The sequence below is a fragment of the Triticum aestivum genome, chromosome 1A (assembly GCF_018294505.1).
Source record: "Triticum aestivum cultivar Chinese Spring chromosome 1A, IWGSC CS RefSeq v2.1, whole genome shotgun sequence".
Lineage (NCBI taxonomy): Eukaryota > Viridiplantae > Streptophyta > Magnoliopsida > Poales > Poaceae > Triticum > Triticum aestivum.
The window spans coordinates 301,002,809-301,022,009 of record NC_057794.1 but is presented as its reverse complement, the minus strand read 5'-3'; the positions used below and the strand labels follow the sequence as shown (position 1 = coordinate 301,022,009).

At 47.9% G+C, this 19,201-nt stretch overlaps 1 long non-coding RNA gene and 1 pseudogene across 1 annotated transcript; one reads left to right on the top strand and one right to left on the bottom strand.

Annotated features, from left to right (window-relative positions):
• Positions 1–8,806: 8,806 nt before the first annotated feature.
• On the top strand, positions 8,807–10,097 carry LOC123047048 (uncharacterized). Its single transcript, XR_006422746.1, has 2 exons — positions 8,807–9,450; positions 9,603–10,097. It is a non-coding gene; the product is annotated as an uncharacterized lncRNA (long non-coding RNA).
• A 2,281-nt stretch (positions 10,098–12,378) lies between these two features.
• On the bottom strand, positions 12,379–19,137 carry LOC123182617 (peroxidase 2-like; annotated as a pseudogene).
• Between the last annotated feature and the right edge of the window lie 64 nt (positions 19,138–19,201).

Below are 19,201 nucleotides of genomic sequence, written 5' to 3'. Positions count from 1 at the left end.
TTCCCCAACACATAGGTTTGTGGTAAACTACTCACGCTTCATCGGAAGGGCAATAGAGTTGATGTAGAAGCCCTCCGCGATTGAATCCCCCTCCGGCGGGGTGCCGGAAAAGGCCCCTAGATGGTATCTCATGGGTACAGACGGTTGCGGCGGTGGAAAAGTGTTTTCGTCGATGCCTCTGGTGGTTTGGGAATATATGTGAATATATAGGCGAAGAATTAGGTCAGGGGAGTCACGCGGGGGCCACAAGGAAGGGGGCGCCCCCCTTGTGTCCGCCCCGTGGATCTTACGACTTGATCTCCAAGTCTTTTGGGTGTCTTCTGGTCCAATAAAAATCATCGCGAAGGTTTTATTCCATTTGGTATTCCTTTTCTGTGAAGCGCAAAAACAAGGAAAAAACAGAAACTGGCACTAGGCTCTAGGTTAATAGGTTAGTCCCAAAAATAATATAAAATAGCATATAAAACATCCAAAACATATAATATAATAGCATGGAACAATAAAAAATTATAGATACGTTGGAGACGTATCAAACGACATCAGCGAAAAAAGTGTTCGAATCTGTGCGCTAGAGGTATGTTGCCTACAACCACAAAACTCTAGCCATGATTAAACTCACCCACTGGCGCTGTTTCGATCCACCCTCGGCCACCCTGATGCCACCTAACGGTGCGCACATGCACCAGCAAATCGTAGAGGCCAAGATATCGTCCAACAATCACCAGAATCGGCTGGACCAGCAAGTCTGCCCTGCCCTACTATCTATCAGCAACTGACCGTCGGTTGGATGACGTGGCCAGAGTTTACAGTGAGCCCACATGCCTGTATCCACATAATGATCAAAGGTGTTGACCCAACGGAAATGGTGCGTTTGGCCTTATGTGAGGATCAGCTAGAGGGAGAAGGATAACAGTGAGGTGAGTTTGTTGCCATGGGTCAAACTGGGTAGAACTATGGAATCGAGGGCATGAAAATAGAAATCCCAATGATCTTACGCGACAGATTGGGCTATCATAGGTTACATTCTGGGTCGTCAATAAAAATGGCAATCAGTGACATTATTTGGCTCGTCACCTAAAATGCGATCTTGCGTGACGGAAGAAGTGGTACCATCAAATTTTTATTTTCCATGATGACGCTTCGATGACAGTGGGGGCGACAGCGGGAAAATGTCATGGGGGTATTTTCCACAACAAAAGACGGTTATGCGTGACACAAGTGAAATGTCGCAAAATAGATGAAATTTTGCAGTGGGAGAAAATGTTTTCTCAAAATGTCACATAACATAACACTGTTCAAAAATCAATGGTAGATCAACATGTGTGTCAATGAATAAAGTTTAGTTTACTTCAGAGGTTGAATTCATCATGTGTGTTGTCAAACGTACAAAACCATATGTTTGTAGTAAGTGCCATAGTGATCCTAGAAATGTTCACTAGGGTAATTGCTTAAATATTAAGTACCTCAGTTGGACGAAAATTTTGCTTCTTGTCCTTAGAGAAGATGAAGAGATTGTTGTAAATAGTTACACAAATTATTTGTTGTAAAGGTTACACAAGACAACTTCATAACTGATATAAATAAACTATTCGGGCTATAAATTATGAAACGATTTTCAAGAAATGAACATAAATGTGGATATTATAAATGATTTAGATTGAGGCTTGATAAGACTTCAATATAATATTATATGGATCAATAATAGTTTATTGATAGACTATGGTGTAATACCAAATGAAAATTGACTATATGAAGATATAGCAAATGGACTATATGGAGATATAGTGTTACTATGAAATGGACTATATAGAGATATAGTGTCACCACTAATGTGACACAAAGAATTAAACAAAAATAACAAATATTACTAAAAGAAATAACCTTGGGATTAGAAGAGTATCAGATCCAGTGACGAAGCCTCTACCACTAGCAAAGCACGAGCAACACCAAATAGCTGTAAGTGTCACAAGCATGCAACTAGATGATTGACTCTAGTGCAAGTGGGAGACTATTGGGAATATGCCCTAGAGGCAATAATATTTGTATTATTATATTCCCATATTCATAATTATAGAGTTTATATTCTATGTTATTACTTCTATGATCCTGGAATATGCGATTCAGTGGAAAACTGATGTGCACGTGTGGAATGATAAAGGTTAAATAAAAGGTTCCTAGTCTTGCCTCTAGAACTAGCTCAAGTGTTGTTGGTGATCACATTTTTTAGGATATCGTTAAGTGTAATGATAGTCCTAAAAACATTGAGATTATGACATTGGAAGAACGATCATATTGAATTGACCCAAATTTGTCTTTTATGAATTGAGTTAATATCGTCTGTAATCAATTGTAATAACACAAGAGTGTTAACATGTGATTTTCCTCCTTAGACCATGAGAGTATTGTAGTCACTTCTTACCGTACGGTGGACTTTGTGGTTGCTACAACGTCACCTGTAACACGGTGATCATAACAATAACTTACAGATTTATCGGAAACTTTGGCAAGGGACTAGATAGCTGGAGAGTCAGATTTGCTCCTCCGACGATGGAGAGATATTCTTAGGGCCCTCTCGGTGTGACAACATCCATCATAGTCTGGCGAGACACATGTGACTACGTCATGAGGGTGCTAGAACACAATATCGAGAAAGAACAAAACCGGTAACAAGGATAATGATTTAGTGAGCATGGTGATGACTCAGGAGGATACCGATGCATCCTGGGTTTTGTGAAGTGTAGGGAACAAAGGGAACATCACATGATAACCCAAGGTTCACTTGAATATCATTCGTGTGCTGATAGGGACCGAAATGGATGTCCACGGTTCCGTTGTCGGTCATTGAACGAATGGTTTCATTCATGTCTATGAGTTACCGAACCTATGGGGCCACAAGATTAAGGCCATCATGATGTGCTTAGTGTTAGTAGGACGGGAGTGATGAGAACATATTCTTGAAATTGTCTCATTAATATTGGGAATAGTTACGAGAAGATTCGGAAGCATTTCGGGGTCACCATAAGGGTTTCGGAGAGTATTGGGTAATACTGGGTATTACCGGTAAATATATATAGGTAGAAAATGTTTCCGGGATGTTAAAATCATACATAAAAGGGTCTCAAAATATTTATAACACCTTTATATTTAATTTAATATTGACAGGCATAAAAGGCCAAATGGTGGAAGGCAACTTGGGCCACCAAGGCCTAACTGGGGAGGCGCCCGCTTTCCCTATGGAAGGAGGCCGAATTGGGGACATCGAAGGACTCCCCTTCCCTCCTTGGCATACGCAAGGGGAGGCAAGTCCTTCTCCTCCTCTTGGCTGCCCCCTGTCCCTTCTAACACATATATACTTGAGGTATTTAGCTCTTTTGAACTCTAGTTTGGAGCCTCCTCTAGTCCCTTTAGTTATAGTTCTAGTTGATCCTAGTTGATCTAATTAGAGCAAGACTAATTATTTAATCCTCATATAATTAGAAGACAAGTGTGGTTCTAATCTCCTCCCTCTAATTCCGGTGATGATTAGCTCTAGACGGTGAAGCGCTGCCGGATCGTGAATGTTGCATGCTTGCAATCAAGTAAAGAGGCCGTGCTTTTGGTCTTTGGTTCGAGGGATCGTTCGTGGGTGGTTTGCGGTATTGTTCATCGACGGTTCGAGGGACTTCAAGTACGATCTACACCGACACAATCTTCTTCAGCTACAACTCAGTGATGGTAATGATCATGATCTCAACCCGTTATGCATCTTCATATTGATCCTGATTATGCATAGGTGCAGATTTTATTTTGTTTTCTACTATGTTTCCCGACAAATAAATATTTAACATATGCAAGAAGGAGAATGAAACATTGACAATTCTATCACAAAGAGAGGTAACTGAGTAACATGAAAATTTATATAACCATATTTGTCTCTCTCAAAATATTTACATGCAGGATTATAATCAAATTCAATAATATAGCTATCATGTAAAACATTTTATTTATGACCTCCACATGCATAAAAAGTTTGTAATCTTCCAAGATAGTGGGACTAACATCCACTAAATTTATGACCTCTCCAAACCCACTTCTCTCCAAAAATTCATAAGATTGAATGTTCTCCAAAATAATGGGATTCTTCTTACCTAAAGTTTGCGCTCTTTCACAACCACTTACAATACGTTTGCAAAAAAAATTACAAATAGCATATTGATCATGAAGCTCAAATAAATTTTCAAGATCACAAGAAATATCATAATTAACAACCCAATCATGATCATTATAGTAAGTAGTAGCAATATTAAAATCATCTTCAATAGTGCCTACAAACATAGTGTCATCATAAAAAGCAATATCAAGTTTGTCATCTTCATCACTTGAATCATAGAGATTATCAATTTTTTTCCTTTATAACTTCTTCATTAGTAGGGGGGTTAAAAATATCATGATCATCAAGCACATCATCCCCAAGCTTATAGCTTTGCATATCATTAACATTATTGATATTCATAGTAGACATACTAATAACATTGCAATCATACTTTTTATTCAAGGAACTATTATGAATTACTTCATAAAATTCTTCTTCTAACACTTCATAACAATTTTTAGATTCACGATTTTGAAGAAAAAATCAATGAAGTGCACTCAACTTCATCTTATCTTTCAAAGAACATATTAGGCATCAATTAGGCCAGAATCAATCATTTTAGGCGACAATTAGGCAGCTTCGCTTGGTCTTTGGCAAGTTTTCAGGCCGCCCGCCTTGCAGGAGCCTTGCGGTAGCTAACTTTTCGGGTCAATCAACCTCTGTATATGGGCCAACCATAGTGCCTCCTGATAGCATGCACTTTGGCCTGTTACGCTTGGGTATGGAACGTGTAATAGGATCACTCATTCTGTATGCAAGACCTGTGTGAAAGTGTTCTAGCCTATATGCGACATGCAGTCATGACTCGCCTCCAGCCTTCAACATGAAGGTTCGTGGCCGGCAACCATGGATCTGGTGGCGACTGCTTTTCTTTTTTTTTCCTTTTTTCTATTTTTATTTTTAAACCCGGGATTTAAATATGGTTTGAATTGGGCCAAATTCAAACCATTTCAAATCATTTGAACTCAAAACTATCCTACGGAAACTAGGGCATGGCTAGGTCTGGGTGAAAGACTAGGTCTGACACGAGCTGGTTATATCTGGCATTGGCAATGTTTTTTTTACGTTGTTACTTTGTTGAAGGCATGTCTCGGATATGCTCCGACTAAATCTTCAGGGTGAAAACCTAGAGTCTAGTCTTGGTGGTTTTGCTCCGGTGAAGGTGAGGATTTTTCAAGGCGTTGATGTTGAACAACTCGTCCAGGGCCGGCCCCGGGCCATGGCGACGAGTGCGACGGCCTAGGGCCCAGTCCGAAGAGGGGCCCATATCCTCTGTAGGTATGTATACTCTATTATATTTTAGAAGAAAAACATAGTATGCATAGAAGAAGGCCAGGCCCATTAGGAAGGGGAAACGTTGGCTTTCGGCGGACCGGCCGAAACAACGCGCCGGTCGCTTGTGCGTCGTAGGATTCACTTGAATCCATGGTTGCTTGTAGCCCCATGTGTATCCTATGCGGGGCCAGCCCACCGACACCCAGCGGCCTTATCTTCACCCTCCACCGTTTTCCCCCAAATCCATCCTGATAGCGCACTCTCTCCTCGCAAAAGCCCCCTACCGGCAAGAAGCAGCATGGACACCGTGAGTTCGCCGCAAATCATGGTTTGGCCCACCCTGTGCCGTCACTTTCTTTTTTCTTCTGCTCACGTGCTTTTCTGCTACGACGACCCACGAAGCTGTAGGGGTTGGCCGAGACAACGGCTGCGACAACTTCGCCGACGATGACGCCCCCGTGCGCGACGGCCACCCTGCCATGGTTGAAGCTTCAAGCCGAGCAGGCGTCGTGCTCAAGATTTGCTGGAACCGGCCGACGACAGAGCTGCAAACATGTTCAAGATTTGTTGGAAGCATCTGCAGAAAAGCTGGAACCATGGAGACGAGCTGGAACCGGGCAGGCGTTTTTTTGGCATCATTGAATTTTTTGCTGGAACCAGCACTTGTTTTTGCTGGAACCGACAACTAAAAAAGGTACCTCCGATGACGTGATTTGCTGCAATGGTAACACCGAAGTTTTGTGGTGGCGACCGAGGTGTTGCGATTTTTTGCTACAACTGGAAGCATGAAAAGCTACCACCGGTGGTCATTTTTGCTACAACCGGCAGTGAAAAAGCTACAATCGGATATGTGATTTGCTGCAACGGCCACGACGAAGTTTGTGATGGCGACGTCGGCGCTAGTATTTTTGGTGCAACCAACAGCGGGAAAATCTACAACCGACGAAGGTTGAAGCAAATCGTGGTCGCCGTCGTTACTGTCGACATGAATGGTTGTAGCGATTCTTGTCACTAGTCATAGCAAAAATGAACATTGGTTGAAGCAAAATATACATGGCGGGCCCTGCGTGACGGTTCTTTTTTTCCTTAATTATCGTTTGCCTTATCTTCTACCTTTCATCTACCTCCCGCTTGCATTGAGTACTACTCTTGCTATAAAATTGTTGGATCCGAATGTACATACGCTGCAACTGATGAATCCAAAAGCTAGAATCGATGAATAAAAACATAGGGGCGGCCGAGATGTTGAAACCACCGATACGGGTGTTACAACCATTGACAAAAAAAGCTTCAAAGCTAGATCAAAAAAGTTTCATTCATCGACAGCGGAAGCTTCAACCAGCCACTGCCAAACTGAAAAAAACTGCAACCGTTACTTAAAAGGCTTCAACCATAGGTGAAAAAAGCTTCAACCGGAAGATATACAAAGTTTCAATCAGGCACTGCAAAACGAAAGGAGTTGCAACCGTTTACAGAACAAGCTTCAATCATAGATGAAAAAAGCTTCAATCGGGACGGTCGTAAGCTTCAACTTGTGAAAAATGCTTCAACCGACATGGAAATAGGCAAATAGCTTCGTCCGGTGTGAGAAAAAACTTCAACTGAATGCGCCAATGGTGTGAGCGGCGACGTTGAGAGCTGCGGCCGGCGGCATGCCGATGCAGTGACGGATGTGCTATGATGGCGGCTGCTAGGTCCTGCAATGACGTAGGTGTCAGCCTGCTACAAGACGCCGACATTTTTCTACGGGGCGACTACTTCCTGCTGGACTAGCAAGGGCGGATCTGCGAACGGCGAGCACTGGCGACAAGGGCGCCCGACCACTACGACACCATGGGGAATGCTGCAACCTTGCTACGACAAGATGCAACCGTCCCATGATGGAGGTGCCACTGGTGACGCGACGGCTGCGACCAGTGATAGGGAAAGCTGCGACCGCGGTGAGGAAAGTTGCAACCGAGGCCAAAGAAAGCTATAACGGGCATCCAAAAAAGCTACAAACGGCGATAGAAAAAGCTTCAACTAGAGATGGCAGGGTTGACCATGGTGCAAGTGGTGACGCGGAAGGAGCTGCGCGGTGGTGCATGGTGCTGCTGGGACGGCCATGTGGCGTGCTACTACTGCGGTGACTATGTGCTACAATGAGCGACGACTCCTACGACACGCAATGCTCGAAATTGTGATACCATGGGACGGCTGGTTGGACGCCACCGACACCTATGCCGCGATGTACGAGCGGCCATGACTGGAGGCGTTGGGCCGGTGACGCACACAATGGCCGGCGTCCAGCGTTGAGTGCGGGAGGAGTAAACGATCTCCTTATTTTCTGGCGTCAAGTACAGCAACGCATGGATTATGGAGTAATAACGGTTTGTGTAGTTATTAATATAGTATAAGCAATGAAAAAGGATGACCGGCCCATGTGACGTATGATCGGACGGATTAAATTAGTTTGATCGAACGGTCATTAGCTGACCGGCGCGCTTCCGCCGGTCAGCCGGCGCCTAGCATCGGCCATTAGGAAACGAACAAGTGCTCACATGCATGAACGGAAGTCACGCACCAACAACTCCCTATTTTTTTCCTTCACCCTCTCCCTGAAACACGCCGCCATCTCATCGTCTACTTCCCGTTCTCCATCTCCTTCCCCAAATCCAATTGATTACCGACCCCAACTTCCCAAGCCAATCAATGTATTTCCGTTGTATCACACTTCAATGGATTTCTTTGCATTCTAAAAATACCGTCAAGGGCCCTGGCGAACGGAGCCACAGAGGCAAGCTAGCCAGGCGTGACGCCCCCAGTGGAAGGAACACGGGGTCGTGGAGCACAACAGCTCGCAGGCGTGGTCTGGGGCCGACCGTCCGAGGGCAGGCGGTGGAGACATGGAGTTCAGTCCATACAGTTCCTTGTAATTTTCTGGATCTCATTTTTTTACCGTTGTCTATTTGTTTCTATTATGATGAATTGATGTAATGATGTTTGACCTTCTGCTTGCTTCCTCACTCGTTGTACGACATTGCAACAAGGTAGATTTTGCTGGTTGTGGCATTGCTTGAATTTCAATTATTGGATAGCTGGAGCAGCGTGGGATTTCTTCTAATTTACTCCAAGAGACAAAGACCATGATTCAAGAATTCCGGTGATATCTCTCCTTTTTCGTGTGACAATGTTGCGAGAAAGGCATTTACGGGTTGCGAGAAAAGAAAAAAGAAGAAGGTAAACATTGTCAGCCGGCCGACTGGCTTCGGCTTGCGCCGGTCTGTGCGGAACCATTGGATCGAACGCGATCCTATGGCCACAACAGACCACGCACAACCGCTCTATGTCCCGCGGTGACGTGTGATTGGTGGGTCCCACGACCGCTGAAGCAACAGCTTTATCCTCCCATCCCTTCATTCTATCTTCCCGTAGCCACGCAAGTCTTCTCCTCTAATCCCCTTCTTCCCAGCGCGGGCACCCAGCCACCGCCACTATTTGCTCTCCTCACACCGATGTCGGTGAAGCCACCGAGGACCGCGCCTTCCTGGCTTCCTGCGAGCTCCACCATCGAGCGCATCCAGCGGGCACCACAGTCGCCTATGGGCGAGCTGACGAGCCGGCCATCCGGCTGCTTCCGAAGCCGCGGTCGTCGACGACGAAGAGGATCTGTAGCACCATCTTTGCGCTCCATCATCGTACAATCGGGAGGAGCGTCCCACCGCTCGTAGCTTCACCGTGCGGCCATGCTGGAACGGACGGGCGGAGAAGTTGCAAGCCGGCTGGTGCCCGTGCTGGAACTGTCGGGCGGCGATTTGTGCTGGAACCCGACGATATACTCTACTGCAACCAACCAACCATTTTGCTGGAACCAGCATCGGTAATTGCTACAATCGACCACGCGATGTGCTGGAACCGGACGCGCCCTTGCCGTCGAGCCTTTTTTTTTGCTGGAACTAATGTATTTTTTGCTGGAACTACCTTTTTTTTTGCCACAATCGACCATTGGGAGTTCTTTCCTGCTGAGTTGTCTTGCTGCAAATGGACGCGCCCTCGCCGCTGAGGTTTTCTTTTGCTGGAACCACTATATATTTTTGCTGGAAGTACCTATTTTTTTGCTACAATTGACAACTCGGAGTTCTTCCTGTTGAGTTGTTTTGCTGGAACCTGATAATTTTTTGCTTCAAGTGACAAATGAAGATTTTTTTGCTTTTAGACTTTTTTTCTGGACACGACAATGCAAGTCGTCAACCACGGCGACGCTGGTGATGCAACCCTGGTGACCGCGGTTGGAACTGGCGGTGCCAGAGTTGCAACCATGGTGACCACTGACGGCGGTGCATCATTCTCGACGGCAGCGTGACAACAGGGGGTGCGATGGAGTCGAAGCCGCTGCACCGGCGAGGCGGATGGCGCGCACCGAGATGGGACTGGCCCGACCAGACGAAGGGGAGGCACTTCGTTGACTTTTTGAGGCAAGGGAGTAGGACGAAGCAAATAGGGAGAGCAGATCAAAGGTGCAAGTGGCACGTATCGGACGGGCAAGGTGCGACCGGCCCAAATTTGGGCCGGCGGACCCGCGCCTAGCACTGCCCAAAGAAGAAACTTGTAGATAAGCTCATTAGAGTTTGTATCCAAATCCTACAATCATATATGATGTATCCGTGGTGTATTAAGACCATATTTGCTAATGAAATTCACACTCACGGTACATGATAGGCATGAATGTTTTTTTGTAGTATATAGGGTACAAGCCCATTATATGCAGTTTGCATAAGGGCCTCTAGAAGGCCAAGGACGGTCCTGGCCTCGTCGTTTGGGTGATGTCATGAGATGTGCTGCGTGGTTGGCTGGCGCCGCGGGCGGTGTGAGCTGTACAACGGCCTGTGATCTTGTCGGGGTCTTCCCTCCGGATCAAGTGGTTGATCAGTGGCCCCACATCGCAGGTTCTCGTGCGGTGTCTCCTCTGGCAGCCAATGGACTAGGGACATCCAGATCTTGGCTGGACAAGGCATTACGTTCGCACGTCAAGCAGGTATAAAGGTACGAGATGCATGCTTACGCTAATGTACGGTGGCTCACCGGGCATCTCTTGGATCTTGGTGCATGGAGCCGTGTGATGGCCATTGTGGGCTCTTCACGGCACACTTGATCCTAAAGTGCGGCGTCTCCTCGCTACAGTTATCGCCATGACCCGCATACAGATGTGACAACGTGTGTTGTCATCTATGACATCTTACACGGGCATGGTTAATAGGCATCCTGATCCCATGAAGATTTGCGAACGACAACCATTGATCTGGTGGCGACCGCTAGCGGCGCTATGATCCACAGCTTGGTGGTGGTGATTCGGATTCGATTGGCCGAGTGAGGGTGACTACACACTTTGCTGGAGCGACCTCCTACAACTCCACGAAGGCGGTGGTCATTGCAGGATCTTTGAGAGTGTTCATCTCAATATTCAATGGTTGACTTCGGCAGTGAGGTGCAAATTATGTGTGACAACTTGACGCACAAGAATGGTTGTGCAGTGGCAGCGGTTGCATCGCATGTAGCTGCTTGGATCGTAAAAAAGTGATGGCAATAACAATTGCATGACTTCGATGGTGGTGCTAATCGAGCACCCGGTTGCAAAGTGTGGAGCGAAAGCCTAGGTATGACACGAGCTGATTATACCTGGCAATGACGATGTTTTTTTACACCGTTACCTGGTGGAAGGCATTGTTCTAATATGCTCCGATTGAATCTTCAGGGTGAAAACTTAGATTCTGACATTGGTGGTTGGATTCGATGACGGCGATGATATTCTTCAAGGCGTTGCAGTTGAAGAGCCTCCTTGTCTGGGTGATGTCATGATATAATTGGTGCGGATATGGTGTTTATTGTAGTTTGTCGATCATAAATCTGATCGCTTTTGGTTTTTCTTTTTTCCTCGGCTATGCATTACTTTGGACTTATATGACTTTACTATTTGCCGTCATGTTTTTGTGTGTATGCACACTTATTGACTGTGTGCATCCTAATTATGCAGAGATCAGATGTGTGCTTTTTGGGTTTGTATCCTCTTGATGCTGTTTTTGACCCTATAAAATTCATCCTTTGTCAAAAAATGTGTGTCTGGTAATTGGTTTGAGCCAATTCTTTATACTTGTCAACAATTAGCATGCCAAATATTTGCATCAAATAATCTAGCCTTGTAATCTTATCTTTGAGTTTGCATAATAGATGTACTCATGACCTAATCCTCTGTGGGCCTCTTTTGTCGCAAGTTTAATATAGCAAGGTTATGATGTGCCATAAAAACACCCCAACAACGTAGAAATAAGGACGACCCCTGTCATAAATCTGGCTAAAACTATAAAAAAAAAATTAGCCTCAGTTACATGGATACAGGTCGTAAAACAGAACAGAGTGTATAACACACACCCCACCCGCACACACGCACACCACTACACTAATCCGCTATGCGTGTAACAAGATCTACACTCTACATGCACGACACGTCTCGAGAAACTTCCAAACAGTTAACCTCTTACTTTCTATCTTATCGAGTGGAAGAACGACCCCGTTCAATAAAAAAGTAAGATGTGTAAAACCTTTTTTGAACAGATATGGAACATGTGAAAAGTGTGCGACTGAAGTGATTTCCGTTAAATATTACTATGAAACTTTGGGAAACTTGACATGATTTGTTGCTAGAAACTTATGAAATCGTAAAAATAAGGTCAACCAATATCTCATACAAAAAATACTATCATTTTTAAATATGTTATGAATAATTTGCAGAATAGAAGAGGAACATATAGAAGAATGTTGGGATAAAAAAAATACAATCCGTGACTACAAATAATGGAATATATAGGTGGCACCACAAGGGGCTGAAAGCACACGGTTCATTGTGCAGCAAAAATACGGGGTTCGACTCTCAAAGCAGCAGGTTTGTTGGTGCACGCGCGCTGTCATTTGGGTGCAAATTAAATGGTGATTCTTAATTAGTTGGGGATGGAGCACACGCTCCTGACCTGGCCCTGAGAGCCAGTCAACGGGCTGAGGTTGGCCATCTTCACCATGGCGGAGGCGAAGGCGCTAAAGAAGGCGGCCTGGCTAGAAGCGAAGGCCTTAACGATGTCCTCGGTGGCACCGGCGGCTGCGGTGGCGTTGTACAGCACCTGGTCGGAGTGAAGGAGGCCCTTCTCGGACTGAAGGTTGATGAAGTAGTCGTTGTTGAACAAGTCCGGATTCGGGGGGATCGCTGTGTCGTCGTCGAGCGGGGCCAGGTTGGTGTCGCCGCCGGACTGGGGGCAGTTGAGCTTGAGCTTGGTCGCATAGGCCGTGTTGATGTTGGACTTGTTGTAGAGCCTGCCCCTGAAGTTCTGGCACTGCGCCATCCCGATGGTGTGGCCGCCAGAGAGGGCGACCATGTCGGTCAAGTTGAACCCCTTGCCGACGAAGCTGGCGTTGAGGCCGGCGACGCCCAAGAACGGCGCAGGCAGGTTCTAATTGGCCTGTGTCACGCTAGCCGTGGTGGAGTCCCTCCTCCCCAGTTTAACCTCCCACGACGGCCCTCCCAACTATATATATATATATATATATATATATATATATATATATATATATATGCATCAGGAACTATGCACAAACCAACCGGTCTACTTGGCACACGAGCAAATTTAGGCGAGCGATCATTTTCTTACCGCGACGACAGACTCACGGGCGGCGACGGCGAGGATGTCGGCGCAGGAGACGACGGGGCCATTGTTGTTGTACGGCTTTTTGTACACGGCTTCTACATCCTTCTTGATTTGTTCAATGACCTCGAAGCCACGCAACGATCCCACGTTCCCGAATGCCCCCCGCTCGTTGCCACCCACGCTAGTCTTTTTTTTCGAAACAGACGCATAAGCTTTGCCTCATCTATTAATTAAGAAGGAGAATAAAATTTGTTACACACCACCTCAAATATAGAAAAAGTCATTACTCTCCCGGTATTATGTTTCCCAATTTTTTCGCACCCGCGATAACCCGAAGTCTAGCCTCCCTTTTGATGATACTGAAGATGACCGGTGCCGGAGTTGATTTGTGTTGGAATGCATGAGCATTTCTCTCTTTCCAGATGGTCCAGCCGACTAGCATGGTGAGGGATGCCATGGCCTTTCTATTGGGGATGTTGCTTCCGGACATGTTTCTCCACCAATGCGAGAGTGAGTGCAAGGTTCCCCAAGTTGCCGTGTCAATCACATGAAGACCGAGCCAGTTTTTGATAAGGTTCCAAATCCTTACGGTGAACCGACACTTGAAAAAAAGATGTGCTCCACTTTCTTGCACACATTGGCAAAGTGGACAGAGTCCACAATTTTGCCAACCCCTCCTGGCGAGCCTGTCGGACGTCCAAATTCTATTACGGGTTGCAAGCCACGCAAAGAATTTCACCTTTGGCGGAGCCCAAACGCCCCAAATGTAGTAGTGGAAGGTGGTGACCGTAGATCCAAGGAATTGTGCACGGTAAGCCGATGCCGGAGAATAATGCCCACTCGTCGAGTGCTTCCAAATCATCTCATCAATTACATCTTCGCGGAGGAGGGTGTGGCGAATTTGCTCCCAAAGCTCAATAAATTGCCTAAGGTGCTCCATGGTGAGAATCATATTGAGTCTTAACTTGCGAATCCAAGCATCGTCCGCTAAGGCCTCCTTGACTTTCCAATTTTTTCGTGATGAGGCCAAGTAAATGAGGGGAGCAATGTCCTTCGGTTTCTGCCCATTGAGCCAAGAGGAATCCCCAAAAGAGGCAATGTCACCATTGCCAATTGATATGATGGTAGAGGCATAGAAGAGGTTGATGTCCACTTTGTCGCATGGGTTTCCCATACCCACCCAAAGCTTGTCCGTTTCTTTCCACTCGCACCAAAGCCAACGTAAGCGCAATGCCCGAGCGAACTTGTCGAGGTCAAGCACACCGAATCCCCCAAGGTGTTTTGGACGGCACACGGTAGCCCAATTAACCTTGCACTTGGCACCCGTGATTTTTTCTGTTCCCGCCCAAAGGAAGGCCCTCTTGATTTTGTTGATGCTCTTTATGACCGGTGGCGGGATGATAAGAGGAGTGGCATGGTAGATGACTTGCGAGGTGAGAACGAATTTGACAAGTGTACCACGACCCGTAGTGGTGACATTTTGCCCATCCCAAGGGACAAGCCTTGTGGCAACCTTGTCTTCAAGGAATTGGAAATCTGCTCTCTTGAGTTGCCATATGGAAAGTGGTAGGCCCAAATACCGGATGGGAAAATAAGCTCGGGTCGCCGGCAAGTTATGGAGGATCTCCCCCAGATTACGGTTACCGCACCGAATGGGGACAAAGGAGCTCTTTTGGAAGTTTGTCTCTAATCCGGTGACCTCACCAAAACAGCCCAAGATGGATGCGAGGTTGTCAATATCTTGCTTGATGGGAGCCATGAACACCATTGCATCATCGGCATATAGTGATGTCCTACACACAGCCCCACGGCCTCTGATCTTGTGAAGCAGCCCATGCCTAGTGGCCAAGTCGAGAACTTGTTGGAGAGGGTCAATGGCGATGACGAACAATAGGGGCGAGAGAGGGTCTCCTTGGCGAAAGCCCTGGACGTGCTTAATTGGGGGGCCAGGAACACCATTGAGTAGGATCCGAGAGGTAGATGTGCAAAGTAGGGCCGCAACCCACTCACGAAACTTACTAGGGAAACCTCTCCATTGTAGAAGATCAAGAATGTAGTCCCACCGCACGGAGTCAAAAGCCTTCCGAATGTCAAGCTTGAGAAGGATGGATGGCGTTTTGCTTTTGTGGAGCCGACGAGCAAGGTTGCGCACATACATGAATGTCATGAATACTTCTCTTTTTGATGAAAACACTTTGGGCCTTGGAGATAAGGTTGTCCATATGAGGCCCAAGACGGATCGCAAGCAACTTAGCAACGATCTTGGCTATGGCATGGATTAGACTAATAGGCCTATAGTCACCGATCCCCTCTGCCCCATCCTTTTTGGGCAAGAGCACAACGTTCGCCGAGTTAAGCCAATGGAGGTTGGTAACATGGAGGTTACTCTTTTTTTTATGAACGGGTGCCATGTCCCGCGACCCGTCCCCAACCTAGCCGCCCCACCTTCCCATCCCGGCGCGGGCCACAGCGGCAGCACCGGCCACCAATCCCCCGCGCCCTTGCCTGCTGCCGCCTCCTCTGGCTTGCCTGCCGCTGGATTTTATCCCGCAGGTTGTTTCTGTGGGCATATCTTCGGCTTCTTCGCTGCTGGGACAGGAGGGCGCCAGATCCAGGTCCCCGGACCTTTCGTCGCCGCCCCAAGGCCAGATATCAGAGGATGCGCCACAGGAAATGGTAGCGGAGACGCCGCTCGAGCTCCAGGGCACCCAACCGCGGGTGGCTTCCATCATCGTCGTTCCGTCACCTTGTGTTCATGGCGCCGCATCGTCCTCCTACAGCAGCTCCTCAGCGGATGCGGGGCCTGATGCAGATGTGGCCGGCGTGGGATGGCAGCTCGTGTGCTCCAGGCGTGGCCCGCGCCCCCCGCCTCCTCCTGCTCCGGCCCCCGCTCGGCGTCCCCTTCCTGTCTGGATGCGCGGAAGATGCTGCCGTTGCCTCGCCCCGGGTCACCGTGCTGGAACCTGTCGGGACCCCTTCAGGTGCTCTCGCTGCCTCCAGCCCGGCCATCGTGCTCGAGGATGCACCAACGCGTGGCGTCCGCTCAGCGATTTGAAGACCCTGCGACGGCCTGCGGCAGCACCACTGGTGTCTCCACTCGCTCCCTGGCCACCGGCTCGTGGTTGGCCTGCTCCTTCGCAAGCCCAGACGCCACCCTCGTCGACATGGCCGCACCTCGGCGACGCTGCTCTACAGGTGGAAGATTCCACTGCTCCAGATGTGCTGCTGCAAGCACCATTCTACTCAGGTCGCGCGGCGACTGTTTGGCTCGCCGGGGCACAGTCCGTTGCTGCTTGCAAGGCTATGGCGGTGGCCCTTGCGTCTGCTATCGGCTCAAGCATCGCGGATATCAGGGTCATCCGTCAGTCTGTTGACAATGTTGCTGTTGATCATACAGTGAAGATCTCTCATGCTGCTTCCCCGCCCAAGCAAACGCCTCCGTCGGCCGTGTTGGTGACTAATTCTACTGCAAGTGAAGCTCTCCGCATTTGCTCTCCGGCTAGGCCCGTGCTCCCCTCACCGTCTTCATCTACATCGCACCCTCCAGGATTTGAGGCCTCTCCCGTGATGAGCTCCGCTACACAGACTCCGCCCTTCATCACTGACGCTTGCTGCACACTATGCAGCACTGACTGTTGCCCTACTACTGAGACGGTCGTTGTGTCCGCCACACCCCCACAGGCTCGTACTCCTGCACCTTCCAGCGTGGACGTGCTGCCGCCGATTCTGGAGCCTCTTTTCCAGAGGCAGCAGGCGACCTTGGTCCCCTCGCCGGATTGGACGCCTCCTAGGCCGCCGGCTGCACGACGCAAAACTTGGGCGGGCTTGACCATTGGCCGCTCGGATGGTGGCCTGCTGCTCAAGCGCTCGAGCGCTAGGTTGTTGACGAAGGCTCCTGCTCGTCTGCCCCCCATCGCGTTGCAAGCAGAGGCTCTGGTGTGCCGCAACCTGGGCATTGTCCAGGACGGACAGAACATCACCGTTGCTGCTCTGGAGGTGCTAAAAAACTTGTTCAAGGAAGAGATCTCTGATTCCACGATGCTGGCTTTGAGGAAACTATTCAAACTAGATGATCAAGAAGCGGAGGCTGTTGAAGATGCCCTGATTAGCCATGGTGGAGAGCAAGTGCTCGATCATGAGGAGGTGGAGCAACATGCTGCTGCTTGAGCAGTCTTTGTTTCTTTGCTGCTCAGACATGGGAGATGCTTTAGTTTTTTTAATGTTAGAACAATCTATTAACATTCTGTGCTGGAACGTGAGGGGTCTAAACTGTCTGGACCGTCGAACTACTGTGCATGAAACCATTGCAGCTTCATCTTGTCAAATTGTGTGCCTCCAAGAGTCCAAGTTAGACAACGTTGACAAGTTCACTGCTGCATATCTGGGAGGTTTTCGCCTTCGTAGCTACGCCCAGTTACCGGCAGTGGGCACTCGTGGTGGCATCCTAATGATCTGGGATGATTCCGTCATTGACATCAATGACATTGTGGCACTGGAATTCTGTCTCCCCGCCTCGGTCACCTTGCGTGAGTCTAGCACCACCTTCAAGATCTCCACTGTCCATGGCCCTTCTACTGCCTCGAGAAAGGATGATATCTTCGCTGAGTTGATCACCCAAAAGCCAGCATCTGGATCCAAGTGGCTGGTCCTAGGCGACTTCAACCAAATCTATCGGGCCCGTGACAAAAATAAGCGCAATATTAATAGAAGTCGCATCACCCGCTTCCGCAATGCCCTTCAATCATGTGAGCTCAAAGAGATCCACCTCCAAAACCGTCGTTTCACCTGGAGCAATGAAAGGATATATCCTACTTTGTGCAAGCTTGACTCCTTTTTTTGCAACGCCGAATGGGACATTCACTTCAACAATCACATTCTTCATGCCCTGTCCTCGTCGCTCTCGGACCATTGCCCGCTGTTGCTTGCCAATGATTGTGGCCCTAGAAGACCCCGGAGCTTTAAATTTGAAAACTTTTGGACTTCCCTTCCGAGTTTCAACGAGATTGTGCATAAGGCTTGGAATGAGCCTTTAGTGCACACCGAACCTTATCAAGTGTTGTTCCATAAGCTCAAAAAGACCGGTGTCCGGCTTTCTGAATGGAGTAGAAGCCTCTTCTCCAAGTCCAAACTCCATCCGCATGCCGCCCTTAGAATCATTCTTGAGCTTGATGTGGCACAAGAATCTCGCGCCTTAAGCCTTGCTGAACATGACTTTCGGGCTCGTCTCAAGAAAAGAGTGGTCAGTTTGGCGGTCCTTGAGCGTTCAAGGAAGAAACAATGTGCCCGCATTTCCAATTTGCGGGAGGGCGATGCCAATACCAAATACTTCCATAGGCACATAAACGCTAGGAGGCGAAAAAATTATATTCACCGATTGAAGCACAATAATGGTTGGGTCACAGAGCATGAGAGAAAGGAGGAAATCATTCTTGACCACTTCTCCAACATCATTGGAAAGAGTAATGCTAGGAAAAAGGACTTCAATTGGGATCAATTTCACTTCGACGAGTGCGACCTTGGTACGCTTGATGAACCCTTCACGATGGAGGAAGTGCACAATGCCATCAAGCAAATGCCCAACGACAAAGCTCCCGGACCGGATGGGTTCACCGGAATGTTCTTCAAGTCTTGTTGGGACATTACTAAAGATGATGTCATGCGGGTCATCCATCAATTTGGTAACCCACGCTAGTCTCATTCAGCAGAACGGACGCGTCACAGCCCTGCATGTACGTACGTACGTAGCCAAGCAACATAATATGCACGGTCGTTAGCCACTAGCTAGGTGTTCAGCAAATGAACAAAACCGAAACAGAGCAAGTCCAGCCCGGCTATATCTTGAGTATGTGAAAAACTTGCCTGGACAAAGCAGTCATGAAAATGCAGCCGGAGCAGCGACGCGGCCATGCGGCGGTCGTTCTTCACGGCCGTCGCCACGCCGTTCAGGATTTTTTCAAGAGCCAAAGGGCACGACTTGTCGTAGAACGTCGTCGACAGCTGCGCCGACGCCGCCGCGGCCAGGCACAGGATCAACACGACTGATAGAGATGAAGATGCCATGACAACTGCACCTGTCTGCTGTAGGAGAGGAAGTTTTACGGTGGATGCGGATTTAATGGCCTGC